We start from the raw sequence: 22,291 nt of genomic DNA on the forward strand, positions 1-22,291 counted from the left end.
ACGATGTTACATTTGAATGTCTATGGGGTAAACTACTGCAAACAGGACGGTATTGTGTCTACTATACCAACTATAGCTAGGATGGGTATATTGTCACCTACCGCCTGTTAGGTGGGAAAGGGGTCCAATACCACCCACAGGATGGGTATGAGGGTCACATCCACTCACAGGATGAGTATGGGGATCACATCCATCCACAGGAAGGGTATGGGGTCCAATATACCACCCACAGGATGAGTATGGCGTCCACTACAACCCACAGGATGGGTATGGGGCTCCAACCACCCATAGAATGGGTATGGGGCTCCAACCACAAATAAAATGGGTATAGGGTCCAATAACACCCACTGGATGTGTATTGCGTCCATTGCCGCGCGTCGAGCTCGAAAACCGCAGCATTCATCTCAGAACCATGCCTATTTCACACAGATTCCTTAATAAACGTAAGAGTTTTATATGTCACAAGAAAGATAGAAATATAAGCTTCATTCTAAATACCTTACCATGGGCATATTTAAATTTAAAGCGAAGATACGTGTACTTTTATAATAGCCGAGCTTTAACCCCGGACAGATTGATCGACCGAGCAACTCTCTCTCAGAACAATGTTTATTTCACGTGAATTCGTTAATAAACATATATGTTTTATATGTCTCAAGAAAGGCAGACATATAAGCTTCACTTTAAACACTTTACCATAGACATATTTAAAGTTCTAATGAAGATACATGTATTTTAAAAATTACGGAGCTCCCACCCCGTACAGACTGAACGACAGAGCAACTCTCTCTCAGATCAATGTTTATTTCACGTAAATTCGTTAATAAACACAAATGTTTTATATGTCTTAAGCAAGATAGAAATAAGAGCTTCATTTTCAATACATTACAATAGATATATTTATGGCTCAAGTGAAGATACATATGTTTTTATAGTAGCACTCAGTAGCTTGTCGGGCATGGAGTGCAGACGCCTACGCACTTGCCGATATATTGTATAATTATCAAAGATACGCTAATAAAGCCTAAAATCTTATATGCCTCCAGAAAGACCGAGATATGAACATTATTATGATTTCACCAAATGAAATATATCATGTTCGAGAACAAAGATATATCAATTTTAAATTAAGTTTCGACTCTTGCTCGGGCGAGAGAGAGGGAGCGACTCTCGCCCCATCTATTGGAGATTCTGTCCACTAAAGACCCAAAGCTACTCAAACCCTCCTAGCATTATTTAAGTAATGAAGTAATATGGTATATTTACTATAATGTGGGTGCTGAATGCAGAACATGATAAAACATATATTTACTCCAAACTAATATAATTTCATTATAAAATAAGTAAATAAGTAGCATCAAAGGAAGTCGACGGTCCAAGCGTCAATGTTGTGGAACGACTTATCCAAGATATATCGTTGTTTGGAAAGTGTTTGTTGGCATATCCAGTTGTCGCACTTCTCTGCACAAATTATCACAAATTTAAATTATAATGTTAACAAGTAGAATACGTATTTTTAATAAAATCTAACATAGCTAGCCAGAAAACATTTAACATTTATTAAAAAAATATATGTTTGGAAGTTAAATCGACTTCATAGGACAATAGTGTTGTTATATATACTCGTTATTCGTTGACATGCGTTCGCTACTTAAACTACCATGTACTGTACTTATGTGAAATCTCCCATGTCTCTTCGCTCATCTTACCGAACCCTACAGGCTCTGTGATATATTGCTTAATTAATTGAGATTCACAAATAAAGCTTATAATTGTATATGTTATCAAAAAGGCAGAGCTTATTTTAGTTCATTTATTATGCACCCCATACCCATCCTATGGGCGATAGTGGAGTGTTACAGAGGCACATAATGGGCTCAGGGACTGAGCCCCACAATTCATATAGCCAAGGAAGTTATAATCTTGATAAGCTAGTTACAAAAGTCAATGCACATTGTCACATCAACAATGGGCTAGAGACCGACCACAAGTACAGTTTATAATTTAAGCAACTGACATATATGGAGGGCTAGTGTCACAATTGATTTGTTTATCCTACACATAACCCCCTCTCCCCCATCCAATGGGCAGCGGTGGATAGGTTACAATCAAGTCGTTTTTTGCGTTTTATTCAGAGATTAGATCTTATTGGGTGAGGAAAGATATTCATATTTTAAAGAAGGCTTCTTGGCTGATGCTCTCCATTGATGGAAAATATACAACCTTTTGAAAATCAATGTTAGTTTGATCTAGATATTGTAATTAACGAAAGTATTTATGTCATCTGAAAGGTAGAAATATAGGCTACATCTAAAATCCTTTGTCATAAATATAACTGAAGTGAAAACGAAGATATATGCGTTTTGATAGTTACTTGATGGCTAGCTCTAAGAGTGTGAAGCCCTGCACACCAGCCAATAAATTGTATAATTAGTTTCCATATATTTTAATTAATCTTAAAAATCTATATGTCAGAAGAAAGGAAGATGTAGCCGTTAATGTGACAACATTTAAAAATATATATATCTTAAGTTAAATAAATAATATCACCTTATCGCCGGTGTCCGGACACATAAAAATTACCTAGGTATCAGTATCCAGCCAGGCGGGGATCACAGGCTGCACAATACTGATAAATTATGTAATGCACTACTTGTGGTCCATCTCGAACCCATTTATGATGTGACGACTTATAGTGAATTTTGTAACTAGCTCATCAAGATTGTAACTTGCTTAGCTAAATGATTTGTGGGGTTCGGTCCATTAATTTTCTTTCTTTATTATGCACCCCATAATACACATCCCGTGGGCGGTAGTGTAAAGGATTACAGAGGCACATAATCGGTTCAGGAACTGAACCCTCTAGTTCGTTTAGCTAAGCAAATAACAATCTTTTGACGCTAGTTACAAAATTATTAATGTACACATACTTATGCATACATGTACATATTCATACGTATACATATATACATACACATACATATTTAATCACCACCACAAAAACACACATCAGTAATCTTTTGTGTCACAAGTGATCAACAAGAGGCTCACAACAGTCACTATACAAGGCACTTTACATTTATGAGGAGTCGCACAGTTACTAGTCTTGCTCCACACCCACCCAACTGGGCGGCAGCTTTACAGTCATGTGCTCCACACCCACCCAACTGGGCGGCAGCTTTACAGTCATGTGTATGCATTACCTACAGTAAGCAAATTTTGGATACTTCGCTAAGATTTCGGGCAGCACATCATTATGAATGAAGTACTTACACATTTCATGGACACTATTGATGTTGTTATCTTTAAATTCCGCGATTTTTCACATTCCATTATATAATGACGCAAAGTATGCGAATAGTTCTGCTGACAGAGTTTACATTTAGTTAAATCTAGATCATCAGATGTTACAAACTTCCAGAGGTACTTGTAGCCGAGCCTAAACCTAGCAGTGGTAACATCTAGAAGTCTGCTAACATTATTGGATGACCCAAAGACGAGCGATTCATCAAAGTTTACACAATATTGTGAAATTGAGAGTCAGTGTAGTAACATAAATTGGTAAATAATAAATATTATAAGTTAAGAATCTGATGCATGTGTGTGTGTTGGGGGGGGGGGCGGGGGTTGTACCCTTGGTAAGCGAGAGTGGAAAGTAACCTTAGACGTACTGCGGTCAATGTGGGGGGGGAGGGAGGGTGGGAGAGTCAAATCCACCCTCCAACATCTGGACATAGTACCACCAGCCTCCACAACACTCCATCAGCCTCCAGCTGATGCTTGTAGATGCCTCATCTAACCTCACTTATGTCACACATTAACCTACAGTTCCTGTGATATTTAAACTCCTCATCACAGTGGCGTCTCACCAATATAAACTGTATTGGATTTTGTCCCGAAATAGCTATATGCTGACTGGACGTGTATGTATGTATGTATGCATGTATGTGTGTATGTATGTATGTATGTATGTATGTATGTATGTATGTATGTATGTATGTATGTATGTATGTATGTATGTATGTATGTATGTATGTATGTATGCATGCATGTATGTATGTATGTATGTATGTATGTATGTATGTATGTATGTATGTATGTATGTATGTATGTATGTATGTATGTATGCATGTGTGTATGTATGTATGTATGTATGTATGTATGTATGTATGTATGTATGTATGTATGTATGTATGTATGTATGTATGTATGTATGTATGCATGTGTGTATGTATGTATGTATGTATGTATGTATGTATGTATGTATGTATGTATGTATGTATGTATGTATGTATGTATGTATGTATGTATGTATGTATGCATGTGTGTATGTATGTATGTATGTATGTATGTAAGTATGTATGTATGTATGTATGTATGTATGTATGTATGTATGTATGTATGTATGTATGTATGTATGTATGTATGTATGTATGTATGTATGTATGTATGTATTCCCAATCACGTTAAAGACTCCCCCTCTATCATCCAGTTTAAGAGAAAAACAACTATGTACTAAATAATCGACTTCTTGTAACTTTAATTATGCTGACCTTCCTATCTGTATTCAGACTGAGCCTACCATCATTAAAGGTGATTATAACGCTAGACATAGGAATATTGGTAATTCGCAGTTCAGTAATCGTAACGGCAACTAGTGTCACTATTAGGTAGTCACGATGATGCACAGATTGTGGGTGACCTTGAACCAACGCATATCTACGGAGGTATTCTTGATCTATGTCTCGGTGTCAACGTCTCCCACACCGTGTGTGCCTCGTCAATAGTGCCAGATATGGCGTCTGATCATCTGGCCATATTAGCCACTGTAAGCATTGGCAGCTCTATCCTCCCTGGTGGAGTGTTCAAGCGGAAGAGGCTGGCTGTGCCCATCGATCAACGAGACAATCTTGTTGCTCATGTGTCAGATTGGTGCAGTTCATCTGAGCCTTCATCAGTTGAAGATTTTAACAATGAGCTCACAGGTACTATCGAGCAGTTTATAGAATCACTTGATTCATCGTCCAGGCCACGTAACCCAAATTACACTGGTCATAGCACTTATGCTTATTATAATGATTCTAAATTGCATGCACTAAAACGCACTGCCAGAATAATTGGACTAGCTTGTAGAAGGACCCGCACTGCTGAAATGCTTCGGCTCTTTCAAGCGGCTCTGGCTAAGGCCAGGGAACGTATGGTGGAGCTGAGGCAGACAGACTGGGAAACTTTTGTCCGTGGTCTCAATTCTCACACGCCACTAAGTCGGGCATGGAAGAATATCAACAAGATCAAAGGGAAAAATGCTGCAGAGATCTCGTACCCTTATCCTCTGCACAGAGCAAATGATCTTGTTGATGCTTGGGCCACGACTTCCAGCTTTGACAGTCTTCCTCTACCCTCACAGAATGAATTAAATGATAGATATACTGATAGAGCAAGGCTCCTTGACTTCATGCTTCATCAAGAGGATGACTGTGACATGCTTTTTACTGAATACAAACTAGATTCTGCTCTACATAAAGGCAAAGCTACATCACCCGGGGAGGATGGAGTTACTGACGGCATACTGCATATGCTTCTGCTAGTTCCAAGGAATACCTTTCTTCAATTGTATAATTGAGCTATGTAACTGGGGAGCTTCCTAAGTCATGGACCAACAGTGTTATTATTCCCATTCCTAAACCTCACCAGCCGAGTGCTTTATGCCCAGTCTCCCTCACTAGTTGTCTCTATAAGTGTCTTGAGAGGATGTTCTCAACCGTCTCCTTTACAAAATTAATAATATGTTGTCTCCCCAGATATATGGCTTTATGCATGGAAAGAGTGTACATCACTGTATTACCACATTCCTCACCCTGCATACTGATAGGTCATATACCACTTTCCTAGATCTTAAGTCAGCCTTTGACATTGCTAACCCACACGTCATTCTGAGAGAACTTGCTAAAATGAATGTTGGAATGTTAATGTTAAAAATTGTTCAAACTGAAATAAATATATAACACTGTACGGTACAGTTGTGTTTAATTATGTTTTGCGATTCCTTTGGAAAAGGTATTTGTGCACCAAGTACTACTAGGTCATTATGAGATATGCTGAATGTTGTCAATATACCATCTGAATACGCTTCACTTTCCGTTAATCATTGGACGTCCTAATGATTAAGGTCCCCAAAAGGACTTAATCAGACCTCAGTGGATAATTTTACTCTCTCTCTCTCTCTCTCTCTCTCTCTCTCTCTCTCTCTCTCTCTCTCTCTCTCTCTCTCTCTCTCTCTCTCTCTCTCTCTCTCTCTCTCTCTCTCTCTGTCTCTGTCTCTGTCTCTGTCTCTCTCTCTCTCTCTCTCTCTCTCTCTCTCTCTCTCTCTCTCTCTCTCTCTCTCTCTCTCTCTCATAACATCCACTTATGTGTTGTATGTGGGTGCTGAAGTTCAGTCTCTTGTCTATGTATAGGTGAAGGAACTTTCCATAATTGTTATTGCTAATGTTTACTTGTAATACTGGGTATACATCCGGTGTTCTTACCCTCGACCGCGGCGAGGGTAAGGCGTGGCCGTATGGTCTGAAACCCACAAATATTTACAATGGGGGGGGATAACATTTCCTCTTCTAGCACGCGCACACAAATGAACTATGTTACTTAACTGGAAGCACTCGTACAACATAATTTACACGATTTCTCAGTATAATTATACTTCTTACCAGCATATATACAGTATAGTACCTAGGAGGTTCTCTTCAATGATATCTAAGATAATTAAAAGAACCCAAGCAAACTACTGTGGAAATGTGCAGGACAAACATATCAATTGTGACACTAGCTCTCCACTTATGACATTTGCTTAATTTAGAAACTGTACTTGTGGTCGATCTCGAACCCATGTTGTTGATGTGACGATGTGTTATGAATTTTGTGGCTAGCTCCTCAAGAATGTAACTTGCTTAGATAAATAAATTGTGTGTTCAGTCCCTGAACCCATTATGTGATAAATTAACTAAACTAAAAACTATAGTCTGGCGACGAAGCCTGAACTGCATAATGTAAATAGGGATTAACCAGAAAAAGATATAGGTGAGGAATAACATCAGGTAACTGCGTTAATTACAATATTAGATCAAACTAACATTGATTTTCAAAAGGTTGTAGATTTTCCATCAATGGAGAGCATCAGCCAAGAAGCCTTCTTTAAAATATGAATATCTTTCCTCACCCAATAAGATCTAATCTCTGAATAAAACGCAAAAAACGACTTGATTGTAACCTATACCACCGCTGCCCATTGGATGGGGGAGAGGGGGTTATGGGTAGGATAAACAAATCAATTGTGACACTAGCCCTCCATATATGTCAGTTGCTTAAATTATAAACTGTACTTGTGGTCGGTCTCTAGCCCATTGTTGATGTGACAATGTGCATTGACTTTTGTAACTAGCTTATCAAGATTATAACTTCCTTGGCTATATGAATTGTGGGGCTCAGTCCCTGAGCCCATTATGTGCCTCTGTAACACTCCACTATCGCCCATAGGATGGGTATGGGGTGCATAATAAATGAACTAAAATAAGCTCTGCCTTTTTGATAACATATACAATTATAAGCTTTATTTGTGAATCTCAATTAATTAAGCAATATATCACAGAGCCTGTAGGGTTCGGTAAGATGAGCGAAGAGACATGGGAGATTTCACATAAGTACAGTACATGGTAGTTTAAGTAGCGAACGCATGTCAACGAATAACGAGTATATATAACAACACTATTGTCCTATGAAGTCGATTTAACTTCCAAACATATATATTTTTAATAAATGTTAAATGTTTTCTGGCTAGCTATGTTAGATTTTATTAAAAATACGTATTCTACTTGTTAACATTATAATTTAAATTTGTGATAATTTGTGCAGAGAAGTGCGACAACTGGATATGCCAACAAACACTTTCCAAACAACGATATATCTTGGATAAGTCGTTCCACAACATTGACGCTTGGACCGTCGACTTCCTTTGATGCTACTTATTTACTTATTTTATAATGAAATTATATTAGTTTGGAGTAAATATATGTTTTCTCATGTTCTGCATTCAGCACCCACATTATAGTAAATATACCATATTACTTCATTACTTAAATAATGCTAGGAGGGTTTGAGTAGCTTTGGGTCTTTAGTGGACAGAATCTCCAATAGATGGGGCGAGAGTCGCTCCCTCTCTCTCGCCCGAGCAAGAGTCGAAACTTAATTTAAAATTGATATATCTTTGTTCTCGAACATGATATATTTCATTTGGTGAAATCATAATAATGTTCATATCTCGGTCTTTCTGGAGGCATATAAGATTTTAGGCTTTATTAGCGTATCTTTGTTAATTATACAATATATCGACAAGTGCGTAGGCGTCTGCACTCCATGCCCGACAAGCTACTGAGCGCTACTATAAAAACAAATGTATCTTCACTTGAGCTATAAATATATCTATTGTAATGTATTGAAAATGAAGCTCTTATTTCTATCTTGCTTAAGACATATAAAACATTTGTGTTTATTAACGAATTTACGTGAAATAAACATTGATCTGAGAGAGAGTTGCTCTGTCGTTCAGTCTGTACGGGGTGGGAGCTCCGTAATTTTTAAAATACATGTATCTTCATTAGAACTTTAAATATGTCTATGGTAAAATGTTTAAAGTGAAGCTTATATGTCTGCCTTTCTTGAGACATATAAAACATATATGTTTATTAACGAATTCACGTGAAATAAACATTGTTCTGAGAGAGAGTTGCTCGGTCGATCAATCTGTCCGGGGTTAAAGCTCGGCTATTATAAAAGTACACGTATCTTCGCTTTAAATTTAAATATGCCCATGGTAAGGTATTTAGAATGAAGCTTATATTTCTATCTTTCTTGTGACATATAAAACTTTTACGTTTATTAAGGAATCTGTGTGAAATAGGCATGGTTCTGAGATGAATGCTGCGGTTTTCGAGCTCGACGCGCGGCAATGGACGCAATACACATCCAGTGGGTGTTATTGGACCCTATACCCATTTTATTTGTGGTTGGAGCCCCATACCCATTCTATGGGTGGTTGGAGCCCCATACCCATCCTGTGGGTTGTAGTGGACGCCATACTCATCCTGTGGGTGGTATATTGGACCCCATACCCTTCCTGTGGGTGGATGTGATCCCCATACTCATCCTGTGGGTGGATGTGACCCTCATACCCATCCTGTGGGTGGTATTGGACCCCTTTCCCACCTAACAGGCGGTAGGTGACAATATACCCATCCTAGCTATAGATGGTATAGTAGACACAATACCGTCCTGTTTGCAGTAGTTTACCCCATAGACATTCAAATGTAACATCGTTTTCTGTTAGCGTTCCTACAAAACATTCTTTAAAGATTTTTAAAGCCAAACTATGGTATATAATATTGATTGGTGAAGCACTGTTATTCTATGTAATAATTTATAGTGCTTATTATAATTTACTAAGAACAACTAATATTTCTCAAAACAAAACTACGAGCCTTCAATAGGATATAGCTGATCTGTAATATTATAAGAGCATGGACAACAGTAGGTAAATAACACAACCCATGTGGGACCTGAAAACTACAATTTTCCTTATAATTGAACCAATCACGAATATTCTGCTATCTATGTTGACGGACGGGTACTGTGACACGTAAATTGGTACGTGAGGAAGAGTTTGGGCCTTGGTAAAAAAAGTAACTGGGAATATATCACATATTTACTAATTCATATTCAACATATTGACTTTAAGCATTAAGTCATATATGTGCTGTCTTGTGTGAGAACGGGTTGCGTGTTTAGGAGAGTTGTGCCTTAAGCATAGACACAGTATTCTCCCATATTAACAGGGACTTGATGAAATAAACGTATTAATGACCCCTCACTTGCTCTAGTGCTCTTGGGAGGTGGTGATCTTTGGGGTATATAAATACTCCGAAATTACCATCTCTTTTAAGGGTCTGAGCAGGTGGTGGAGCGGGTTAAGGCGTACCTGTTATGCCAGTTGCTGGAAGGCTTCTGTGCTGGCTAGGGTTCGAGTCTCCTGGTGGGAAAGTGTTCTAAAGTTGTATACTTCACTCTCGTGTTTAGGAGAGTTGTGCCTTAAGCATAGACACAGTGTTCTCCCATATTAACAGGGACTTGATGAAATAAACGTATAAATCACCCCTCACTTGCTCTAGTGCTCTTGGGAGGTGGTGATCTTTGGGGTATATAAATACTCCGAAATTACCATCTCTTTTAAGGGTCTGAGACGGTGGTGGAGCGGGTTAAGGCGTACCTGTTATGCCAGTTGCTGGAAGGCTTCTGTGCTGGCTAGGTTTCGAGTCTCCTAGTGGGAAAGTGTTCTAAAGTTGTATACTTCACTCTCGTGTTTAGGAGAGTTGTGCCTTAAGCATAGACACATTATTCTCCCATATTAACAGGGACTTGATGAAATAAACGTATAAATGACCCCTCACTTGCTCTAGTGCTCTTGGGAGGTGGTGATCTTTGGGGTATATAAATACTCCGAAATTACCATCTCTTTTAAGGGTCTGAGCAGGTGGTGGAGCGGGTTAAGGCGTACCTGTTATGCCAGTTGCTGGAAGGCTTCTGTGCTGGCTAGGGTTCGAGTCTCCTGGTGGGAAAGTGTTCTAAAGTTGTATACTTCACTCTCGTGTTTAGGAGAGTTGTGCCTTAAGCATAGACACAGTGTTCTCCCATATTAACAGGGACTTGATGAAATAAACGTATAAATGACCCCTCACTTGCTCTAGTGCTCTTGGGAGGTGGTGATCTTTGGGGTATATAAATACTCCGAAATTACCATCTCTTTTAAGGGTCTGAGACGGTGGTGGAGCGGGTTAAGGCGTACCTGTTATGCCAGTTGCTGGAAGGCTTCTGTGCTGGCTAGGTTTCGAGTCTCCTAGTGGGAAAGTGTTCTAAAGTTGTATACTTCACTCTCGTGTTTAGGAGAGTTGTGCCTTAAGCATAGACACATTATTCTCCCATATTAACAGGGACTTGATGAAATAAACGTATAAATGACCCCTCACTTGCTCTAGTGCTCTTGGGAGGTGGTGATCTTTGGGGTATATAAATACTCCGAAATTATCATCTCTTTTAAGGGTCTGAGCAGGTGGTGGAGCGGGTTAAGGCGTACCTGTTATGCCAGTTGCTGGAAGGCTTCTGTGCTGGCTAGGGTTCGAGTGTCCTGGTGGGAAAGTGTTCTAAAGTTGTATACTTCACTCTCGTGTTTAAGAGAGTTGTGCCTTAAGCATAGACACAGTGTTCTCCCATATTAACAGGGACTTGATGAAATAAACGTATAAATGACCCCTCACTTGCTCTAGTGCTCTTGGGAGGTGGTGATCTTTGGGGTATATAAATACTCCGAAATTACCATCTCTTTTAAGGGTCTGAGCAGGTGGTGGAGCGGGTTAAGGCGTACCTGTTATGCCAGTTGCTGGAAGGCTTCTGTGCTGGCTAGGGTTCGAGTCTCCTGGTGGGAAAGTGTTCTAAAGTTGTATACTTCACTCTCGTGTTTAGGAGAGTTGTGCCTTAAGCATAGACACAGTGTTCTCCCATATTAACAGGGACTTGATGAAATAAACGTATAAATGACCCCTCACTTGCTCTAGTGCTCTTGGGAGGTGGTGATCTTTGGGGTATATAAATACTCCGAAATTACCATCTCTTTTAAGGGTCTGAGCAGGTGGTGGAGCGGGTTAAGGCGTACCTGTTATGCCAGTTGCTGGAAGGCTTCTGTGCTGGCTAGGGTTCGAGTCTCCAGGTGGGAAAGTGTTCTAAAGTTGTATACTTCACTCTCGTGTTTAGGAGAGTTGTGCCTTAAGCATAGACACAGTGTTCTCCCATATTAACAGGGACTTGATGAAATAAACGTATAAATGACCCCTCACTTGCTCTAGTGCTCTTGGGAGGTGGTGATCTTTGGGGTATATAAATACTCCGAAATTACCATTTCTTTTAAGGGTCTGAGCAGGTGGTGGAGCGGGTTAAGGCGTACCTGTTATGCCAGTTGCTGGAAGGCTTTTGTGCTGGCTAGGGTTCGAGTCTCCTGGTGGGAAAGTGTTCTAAAGTTGTATACTTCACTCTCGTGTTTAGGAGAGTTGTGCCTTAAGCATAGACACAGTGTTCTCCCATATTAACAGGGACTTGATGAAATAAACGTATAAATGACCCCTCACTTGCTCTAGTGCTCTTGGGAGGTGGTGATCTTTGGGGTATATAAATACTTCGAAATTACCATCTCTTTTAAGGGTCTGAGCAGGTGGTGGAGCGGGTTAAGGCGTACCTGTTATGCCATTTGCTGGAAGGCTTCTGTGCTGGCTAGGTTTCGAGTCTCCTGGTGGGAAAGTGTTCTAAAGTTGTATACTTCACTCTCGTGTTTAGGAGAGTTGTGCCTTAAGCATAGACACATTGTTCTCCCATATTAACAGGGACTTGATGAAATAAACGTATAAATGACCCCTCACTTGCTCTAATGCTCTTGGGAGGTGGTGATCTTTGGGGTATATATATACTCCGAAATTACCATCTCTTTTAAGGGTCTGAGCAGGTGGTGGAGCGGGTTAAGGCGTACCTGTTATGCCAGTTGCTGGAAGGCTTCTGTGCTGGCTAGGGTTCGAGTCTCCTGGTGGGAAAGTGTTCTAAAGTTGTATATTTCACTCTCGTGTTTAGGAGAGTTGTGCCTTAAGCATAGACACAGTGTTCTCCCATATTAACAGGGACTTGATGAAATAAACGTATAAATGACCCCTCACTTGCTCTAGTGCTCTTGGGAGGTGGTGATCTTTGGGGTATATAAATACTCCGAAATTACCATCTCTTTTAAGGGTCTGAGCAGGTGGTGGAGCGGGTTAAGGCATACCTGTTATGCCAGTTGCTGGAAGGCTTCTGTGCTGGCTAGGGTTCGAGTCTCCTGGTGGGAAAGTGTTCTAAAGTTGTATACTTCACTCTCGTGTTTAGGAGAGTTGTGCCTTAAGCATAGACACAGTGTTCTCCCATATTAACAGGGACTTGATGAAATAAACGTATAAATGACCCCTCACTTGCTCTAGTGCTCTTCGGAGGTGGTGATCTTTGGGGTATATAAATACTCCGAAATTACCATCTCTTTTAAGGGTCTGAGCAGGTGGTGGAGCAGGTTAAGGCGTACCTGTTATGCCAGTTGCTGGAAGACTTCTGTGCTGGCTAGGGTTCGAGTCTCCTGGTGGGAAAGTGTTCTAAAGTTGTATACTTCACTCTCGTGTTTAGGAGAGTTGTGCCTTAAGCATAGACACAGTGTTCTCCCATATTAACAGGGACTTGATGAAATAAACGTATAAATGACCCCTCACTTGCTCTAGTGCTCTTGGGAGGTGGTGATCTTTGGGGTATATAAATACTCCGAAATTACCATCTCTTTTGAGGGTCTGAGCAGGTGGTGGAGCGGGTTAAGGCGTACCTGTTATGCCAGTTGCTGGAAGGCTTTTGTGCTGGCTAGGGTTCGAGTCTCCTGGTGGGAAAGTGTTCTAAAGTTGTATACTTCACTCTCGTGTTTAGGAGAGTTGTGCCTTAAGCATAGACACAGTGTTCTCCCATATTAACAGGGACTTGATGAAATAAACGCATAAATGACCCCTCACTTGCTCTAGTGCTCTTGGGAGGTGGTGATCTTTGGGGTATATAAATACTCCGAAATTACCATCTCTTTTAAGGGTCTGAGCAGGTGGTTGAGCGGGTTAAGGCGTACCTGTTATGCCAGTTGCTGGAAGGCTTCTGTGCTGGCTAGGGTTCGAGTCTCCTGGTGGGAAAGTGTTCTAAAGTTGTATACTTCACTCTCGTGTTTAGTGTGCCCATATACATATATATATATATATATATATATATATATATATATATATATATATATATATATATATATATATATATATATATATATATATATATATATATATATATATATATATATATATATATAGGTAGTTATAAGCTTAGGTGAACTTAGGTAGTTATAAGCTGGACACGAGTTCTCTCACATTGACAGTGGCTTGACGAAAAATGCAGACTGACCCCTCACTCATCTGGTGCCTTCGGGAGGTAGAGATGTTTGAGATATATATCTCGAACTATCTACTTCTTTTGTAAGGTCTGATGGCGTAGTGGGTTAAAGCATACTAGTTATGCCAGCTACTGGAAGGTAGTTGTGCTTTCTGGGTTCGAGTCCCACTGGTGGGTGTTGTCCAAAGATTGTTTATCTTCACTTGTGGTTTATGCAAGTATAGGCTTATATATATATATATATATATATATATATATATATATATATATATGTCGTACCTAGTAGCCAGAACTCACTTTTTGGCCTACTATTCAAGGCCCGATTTGCCTAATAAGCCAAGTTTTCCTGAATTAATATATTTTTTCTAATTTTTTTCTTATGAAATGATAAAGCTACCCATTTCATTATGCATAAGGTCAATTTTTTTTTATTGGAGTTAAAATTAACGTAGATATATGACCGAACCTTACCAATCCTACCTAACCTATCTTTATAGGTTAGGTTTGGTTAGGTAGCCGAAAAAGTTAGGTTAGGTTAGGTTAGGTAGGTTAGGTAGTCGAAAAACAATTAATTCATGAAAACTTGGCTTATTAGGCAATATATATATATATATATATATATATATATATATATATATATATATATATATATATATATATATATATATATATATATATATATATATATATATATATATATATATATATATATATATATATATATATATGTCGTACCTAGTAGCCAGAACTCACTTCTCAGCCTACTATGCAAGGCCCAATTTGCCTAATAAGCCTAGTTTTCATGAATTAATGTTTTTTCGACAACCTAACCTACCTAACCTAACGTTTTCGGCTACCTAACCTAACCTAACCTATAAAGATAGGTTAGGTTAGGTTAGGTAGGGTTGGTTAGGTTCGGTCATATATCTACGTTAATTTTAACTCCAATAAAAAAAAATTGACCTCATACATAATGAAATGGGTAGCTTTATCATTTCATAAGAAAAAAATTAGAGAAAATATATTAATTCAGTAAAACTTGTCTTATTAGGCAAATCGGGCCTCGCATAGTAGGCTGAGAAGTGAGTTCTGGCTACTAGGTACGACATATATATATATATATATATATATATATGTTTCATTGAATATGACCGCATATTCTGTATTTATTATTTTCTGGTTTAGGGCTTCTATCCCTCTAACTATTTTCTTAGCATCAGGGCTTAATTGAAATAGGAGTTCTCCAAAACTCATTTTCGTACTTTTAAGGTGAAGAAAAGAAGTGATTTACTATAGAGTGTATTACACTTATTTGTATAATTTGCACGACGTTTCGAACCTCCATGGTTCATTCTCAAGTGAACAGATCTTACAATACTAGTTGATTTTATACCCGCATTAGGTCAGGTGATAATACAATGAAGGTGAAAACATGGGGGGATACATAAGGGATAAACATAGGGGCTGCAGAAGGCTTATTGGCCCATACGAGGCATCTCCTATCTAAACACAAAGATTAATCCAGTGTAATTGGCCTGTTATGTTTGGACATTGTCTTCTGTGTTGGCATCGATATGTTCTTGTCTTGTCCTTACTCTCATGGTGGGTAGAGTAAATAGTTCCGTGATTTGGGTGTTCATGGTGTTCAAAATGAGTTTTGGAGAACTCCTATTTCAATTAAGCCCTGATGCTAAGAAAATAGTTAGAGGGATAGAAGCCCTAAACCAGAAAATAATAAATACAGAATATGCGGTCATATTCAATGAAACATGTTTGAAAGAAAACCTGCTGCCAGTATACACCAATATATATATATATATATATATATATATATATATATATATATATATATATATATATATATATATATATATATATATATATCTATATATATATATATATATATATATATATATATATATATATATATATATATATATATATATATATATATATATATATATATATAAGCCTATACTTGCATAAACCACAAGTGAAGATTAACAATCTTTGGACAACACCCACCAGTGGGCCTCGAACCCAGAAAGCACAACTACCTTCCAGTAGCTGCCATAACTAGTACGCTTTAACCCACTACACCATCAGACCCTACAAAAGAAGTAGAGACTTCGAGATATATATACACCTCAAATATCTCCACTTCCCGAGGGCACTAGACAAGTGTGAGGTTACTCTGCATTTTTCATCAAGCCACTGTCAATGTGAGAGAACTCGTGTCCATGCTATAAGCCTATACTTGCATAAACCACAAGTGAAGATTAACAATCTTTGGACAACACCCACCAGTGGGCCTCGAACTCAGAAAGCACAACTACCTTCCAGTAGCTCCCATAACTAGTACGCTTTAACCCACTACACCATCAGACCCTACAAAAGAAGTAGAGACTTCGAGATATATATACACCTCAAATATCTCCACTTCCCGAGGGCACTAGACTTGTAGTTTATGCAAGTATAGGCTTATAGCATGGACACGAGTTCTCTCACATTGACAGTGGCTTGATGAAAAACGCAGAGTAACCTCACACTTGTCTAGTGCCTTCGGGAAGTGGAGATATTTGAGGTGTATATATATCTCGAAGTCTCTACTTCTTTTGTAGGGTCTGATGGTGTAGTGGGTTAAAGCGTACTAGTTATGGCAGCAACTGGAAGGTAGTTGTGCTTTCTGGGTTCGAGGCCCACTGGTGGGTGTTGTCCAAAGATTGATATATATATATATATATATATATATATATATATATATATATATATATATATATATATATATATATATATATATATATATATATATATATATATATATATATATATATATATATATATATATATATATACATATTAGTATATTTTGGTAGCAGTCTTTCCTGTAGACATATATTATTAAATATGACCGAAAAAGTAAGATTAATAATTCTAACACGAATTTTCTCAATCTTTCGTACATTTCTTTTCACTGTTGGAGGTAAATCAAAAATCAATTCTCCAAAATTCATTTTTATTTCTAGTCTGACGCGACACGAGCGCGTTTCGTAAAACTTATTACATTTTCAAAGACTTTTGTTCACAAATACACAACTGAATAGAACTTACGCATCCCCGATTTTATATCTACATTTGAGTGAGGTGGAAGGGGTGATGTGGCATTAACACAAGACAGAACAAGATGTGGCATTAATAGGAAACAACACAGAAATCATCGATAGTTACAGCGATAGCAGGCGGCTTGGCGTTTGCGAGGCACTACACATCAAGAAGTCAACACCAGCAATCAACAGCCAATTATTGCACAACTATATTCTACCCACCTCAAGACTCCGCTCCAATATAGAAGCATCAAGAAATATGGACCAATAGGCTTTCTACAAACACTTCTATTCAATATCCATTGTTTTGTGTTCTGTCTTGTGTTGATGAAATTAATACCCTCTTGTTCTGTCTTGTGTTGATGAAATTAATACCCTATTAATGCCACATCTTGTTCTGTCTTGTGTTAATGCCACATCACCCCTTCCACCTCACTCAAATGTAGATATAAAATCGGAGATGCGAAAGTTCTATTCAGTTGTGTATTTGTGAACTAAAGTCTTTGAAAATGTAATAAGTTTTACGAAACGCGCCCGTGTCGCGTCAGACTAAAAAATAAAAATGAATTTTGGAGAATTGATTTTTGATTTACCTCCAACAGTGAAAAGAAATGTACGAAAGATTGAGAAAATTCGTGTTAGAATTATTAATCTTACTTTTTCGGTCATATTTAATAATATATATACATACATATATATATATATATATATATATATATATATATATATATATATATATATATATATATATATATATATATAGGAGCTAAATGTGGGGACGAAGGACATACAAACAAAGATTAATCAGGTGTCAGAGGCCTGTTATGTTGAGCAGTGTCTTCTGTGTTGGCATCGTTATATTCGGGTCTTGTCCTTACTCTCATGGTGGGTAGAGTAAATAGTTCCGTGATTTATTGTGTTCATGGTAGGTTGTTCTATTCTTATGTAAATTGCTTCACGAATTTGTAATCTTCTTACATCTTGGGATTTGTCTATTATACAAGTATTTTTGTTTAACGTTTCTCTTGTTAGGGTGATGTCATGGGCTTGTCTCATGTGATTCCTGAGGGCACCGGATTGAAGATGACAGGTCAAACGCCTCGTCAGCTTGGTCGACGCCATACCTATGTACTTACATTGAAGGTTACATCCTTCGTGGGGGCAAGTGTACATGTTTACAACGCTTGATTGCTGTAGAGGGTTCTCCGTCGGCTTCGGGCTGTTTCTAATAAGGAGGTCGGTAGTCTTCTTTGTTTTATAGAATATGATCAGGTCTCTAATAATAGTATGTGTTTGTGGGAGAAAGGAATTGGCAAAATGATCAGGGAAAGAGAAGCGCCTCAAAATAACAATTCACTTAGGGTATATTACACTAACAGTAGAAGTCTAAGAAATAAAATTAACGAATTAAATGCTCTTGTCTGCACAGAAAAAATAGATATTATTGCACTTACCGAAACGTGGATGAATGTAGAAAATAGAGAACTATTAGCTGAATATCAAATAAATGGATTTAAACTATTTCACACAGATAGATATATTAGACGAGGAGGTGGAGTAGCCATATATGTTAGGGACAATTTGAAATGTAGTCTCAAAGAGGGAATCAAAACTGAGCCACACACAGAAACTATTTGGATAGAATTAAACTAAAAAGCAAATAATATTATAATAGGAGTTATATATAGGCCACCAAATTTAGACAGAATGGAAGCAAAGCATCTATGGGATGAAATATCTAGGGCGTCTAGATCTAACAGTATTTACGTCATGGGTGACTTTAATTTTAGTGGAATTAACTGGTTGAACAAAACAGGGAATAGTGAAGCAGAAGATTTTCTAGAATTAATTGACGATTGCTTTCTTACGCAACACATTAAGGAACCAACACGGGAAAATAATATTTTAGATTTAGTGTTAACTAACAGGGAAACACAAATTAATGACATCGAAATAGGGAGTGAGCTAGGGAACAGTGATCACAAAGAAATCAGATTTAGCATAGAATGGAATAGACCGGTAGGAGAAAATTCTGTTAAAGTGCCAGATTTTCGAAAAGCTGATTTTAATAGCCTAATAAATTTTTTGGGTCAAATTGATTGGAAAGTCTTGGGTATGGGGTGTGGGCCGGTCTTGGAGCGAGACATGAACCCAGCGATAGGTGACGTAAATGGGGATTTCGATGTGGATTCAATATATAACTTATTTAAGAATATTCTAAACAAAGCACAGGAACGTAGTATACCATACAAATTGAATAGATCGAATACTAATGACCCAAAGTGGATAACAAAGAATTTGAAGAACCTTATAGGTAAAAAGAGAGCTTGGTACAAAAGGATTAAAAATGGGGAGGTCACTTTAGAACAGGAATTCGTACAACTGGTTAGAAATGTTAAAAAAGAGATAAGGAAAGCAAAAAGAAACTATGAAGATCGCATAGCAGGGCAAGCAAAGACAAATCCTAAAGGTTTTTTTTCAGTTATATCGTACTAAGACTAGGGAAAGGATAGGTCCATTAAAAACTGAGAAAGGTCAAATAACAGATAGTGATGAAGAGAGGAGTAATATTTTTAATAAATATTTCGGATCTGTATTTACTAAAGAGGAACTTAACAATATGCCTTCAGCCGAACAAGTCTATGTGGGTGGGGACGGGGACAGATTGACGAGTTTAGCAGTTACCAGGGTGGATGTTCTTAAATAAATAGTAAAACTCAAAACAAACAAATCCCCAGGGCCGGATGAAGTGTTTGCCAGGGTGCTTAAAGAATGCAAAGAGGAGCTTTGTGACCCACTGTCAACCATATTTAATAAATCAATAGAGTCAGGCAGAGTGCCAGAGTTTTGGAAAGTTGCTAATGTGATACCAGTTTTTAAGAAAGGAGATAGATCACTTGCGTCTAACTATCGACCAATTAGCCTAACGTCTATTGTGGGAAAGTTACTCGAATCTTTAATAGCAAATAAAATTCGTCTTCATCTTGAGAAACATAAAATTAATAATTGAGTCGCAACATAGTTTTATAAATGGCCGTTCATGTTTAACAAATTTGTTATCTTTTTATTCTAGTATAGTTGAGGCAGTTGATAGTGGTAAGGATTGTGATGTTGTGTACCTTGACTTTAGCAAAGCTTTTGATACAGTGCCACATGAAAGACTGAGTAAAAAGATAGAGTCTCATGGTATTGGGGGTGCTATATTAAGCTGGATTAGGGCATGGCTATACCAAACATATAAGAACATAAGAACATAAGAACAAAGGTAACTGCAGAAGGCCTATTGGCCCATACCAATAGGAGTCGGTCAGGTGAATTGAGTCGGTCAGGTGAATTCAGTCGGTCAGGTGAATTCAGTCGGTCAGGTGAATTCAGTCGGTCAGGTGAATTCAGTCGGTCAGGTGAATTCACAGTGAGAGGTTGTGTTAACCGGAGCTCCTGAGTGTTGTTATATTATCTTAGCAATATGGAAGTTGTAGTTAAGGACCTGGTGACTCTAGTGGGAGCCCTGAGGACAGAGTTGGACTTTCTGCGGGAGGAGGTGCGTCAGCTGAAAGAACAACGAGAAGTAACGAAGGAGGAGACCAGCAGTAAAGGGACCTCGTCTTGTAGAGTTGTGAAAGACAGAGGCCTTAAGAAGACTTTGATAAAGCCGCCTTCAAACGCCATAGCAACCTCTAATTCATTTGACGTTTTGGAGGACGAGTGCTGTGGAGAGACTGTGGATCGCGCAAAAGGGAAAGCAACGAAGAGAAAGGAAGCGCAGGCCCCTCAGAGGGTAAAAGAAGTACCTAAGCAAACATTAGTTGTGGGAGATTCCCAGATAAGGTATTTGGATAGAACGTTTTGTGCTAGAGATAGGGGGAACAGGTTAAGGGTTTGCTATCCCGGAGCTGGCATTGGTGATATTATAAACAACATGAATGATATTATGGCTGGTAATGGGAACAATCCCATTATTTGCATTAGCGTGGGAGGAAATGATGTTGGTCGAGTTAGGAGTGAGGAACTGATTCAGAGGTATAAAACAGCCATAGAGTTAGTTAGGAGCAAGGGAGGAATCCCGATCATATGTGGCATTCTTCCAAGAAAGGGAGTGGGAAATGAATGGATATCGAGGGCACTTGGTGTCAATTGCCGGCTGGAAAGATATTGCAAATCAAATGCAATATCTTTCATAGACAACTGGGAACACTTCTATGGAAGAAATGAAATGTATGCTCGTGATGGGGTGCATCTATCGAGAGCTGGGGTTGTTGCTGTTGCGAACTCGTTAGAAGAAGTGGTTAGAGGTGTTTGTTTGGGTTTAAACTGTTAGTAGATAGAGGTATGGGAATTGATTTGGAGGAAGGAGGTAATAAAAGTATGTGTTTGTGGGAGAAAGGAATTGGCAAAACGATCAGGGAAAGAGAAGGTCCGCAAAATAACAATTCACTTAGGGTATATTACACTAACAGTAGAAGTCTAAGAAATAAAATTAACGAATTAAATGCTCTTGTCTGCACAGAAAAAATAGATATTATTGCACTTACCGAAACGTGGATGAATGTAGAAAATAGAGAACTATTAGCTGAATATCAAATATATGGATTTAAACTATTTCACACAGATAGATATATTAGACGAGGAGGTGGAGTAGCCATATATGTTAGGGACAATTTGAAATGTAGTCTCAAAGAGGGAATCAAAACAGAGCCACACACAGAAACTATTTGGATTGAATTAAACGAAAAAGCTAATAATATTATAATAGGAGTAATATATAGGCCACCAAATTTAGACAGAATGGAAGCAAAGCATCTATGGGATGAAATATCTAGAGCATCTAGATCTAACAGTATTTATGTCATGGGTGACTTTAATTTTAGCGGAATAAACTGGTTGAACAAAACAGGGAATAGTGAAGCAGAAGATTTTCTAGAATTAATTGACGATTGCTTTCTTACGCAACACATTAAGGAACCAACACGGGAAAATAATATTTTAGATTTAGTGTTAACTAACAGGGAAACGCAAATTAATGACATCGAAATAGGGAGTGAGCTAGGGAGCAGTGATCACAAAGAAATCAGATTTAGCATAGAATGGAATAGACCAGTAGGAGAAAATTC

This window comes from Procambarus clarkii, chromosome 16 (genome assembly GCF_040958095.1).
Source record: "Procambarus clarkii isolate CNS0578487 chromosome 16, FALCON_Pclarkii_2.0, whole genome shotgun sequence".
NCBI classification, from domain to species: domain Eukaryota; kingdom Metazoa; phylum Arthropoda; class Malacostraca; order Decapoda; family Cambaridae; genus Procambarus; species Procambarus clarkii.